Source organism: Lupinus angustifolius, chromosome LG01 (assembly GCF_001865875.1).
Source record: "Lupinus angustifolius cultivar Tanjil chromosome LG01, LupAngTanjil_v1.0, whole genome shotgun sequence".
In the NCBI taxonomy this organism is placed as follows: domain Eukaryota; kingdom Viridiplantae; phylum Streptophyta; class Magnoliopsida; order Fabales; family Fabaceae; genus Lupinus; species Lupinus angustifolius.
Window position 1 is genome coordinate 13014850 of NC_032009.1, and position 1213 is coordinate 13016062.

Consider the following 1213-nt stretch of genomic DNA (forward strand, 5'->3'; position numbering starts at 1 on the left):
CCCAATTATACCACGATACTTTGTTACCTCTATTGCTTTTCCTTTTTCGTCCTTATCTACGTAGCAGGTAGATGCCATAGGAGTGGAAGCTTCCTTACATTTNTTTCCAAAGTGTTCCTCTTGACATGCACACTTTCAATCTCCCCCTTTTTGATGATGACAAACACTACAAACATTACATTATTTGTAATAACAATTGTTTGATGAATTTGCTAGAAGATTGCGTTGGCCTGATTGATATGATGCGCAAAGATTTCGGAAGTTGTTATTACGATCAACCTGCACAATCAAAAAACAACAAAACAACCTTTCTCCCCCTTTTGACATTATCAAAAAGACAGGTCAAAAATTGAGGCAGAGATATGAGTTAAGCATCAAACAAAGTTAATGAATTAATTTGAGATTTAACAATTAACCTGTTTTATTTTTTGATGAATTGAACAAATGTGTTTGATTGGACAAAAGAAATAGCCAATAGGAAAAGAGAACGGCATACAAGATTTAATCAAATAGTAAGCAATGTTATCAACATAAAATCTCATATGATCAAGAACCATTCACAAAATCAAATAGGCTATTCGACATAATTAAAACAAAACAAAATAATGGCATAGCATAAAGAGTCAAAGAAGTCAAGAACTGTTACAAACCATAATGAATCAATCAAGGACAAATAAAAAGACACAAATAAGTCCTGAAAACAGAAACAACAACTAAATCCAGAAAGTGTCATAAAGAAGAAGTAAACCTAAAGGTAAGATGGCCTAGGTCTAAAGTCTTCTAAACTATGGTTGAGGCGGAGGATGGTCAATCTGATCATCAGGAATAGCAATGTTCTTGTCACCCCGGATAAGCACATATAACTTCTGAAATTCTGAACAAAACATAGCATTCTGAGCTTCAGCAGTAGATTGAATCATATTCCTCAACTCCTGAAATTGGTTGTCTGAATAGGCAGTCTGACGCTCTTCATACTGTTCCATGCCTACAAAGTAAGAGTCTTTCAACCCTTGGAAGTGAAGATCCATACGGTTGTTGAGCCATTGCTCCATGGCTTTCATCTGAGCTAAACCAAAACAGAGTTCTGAGGTGCTATTCCAGAAGACTCCCCCTGAGTTGTAGCATTCTGATTACCCATGTCACCCTGATCATCATTATCGGACAAACCCAGATCAAAAGTAGTGTAGTCCTCCTGATATTGCCAAGTAGTACC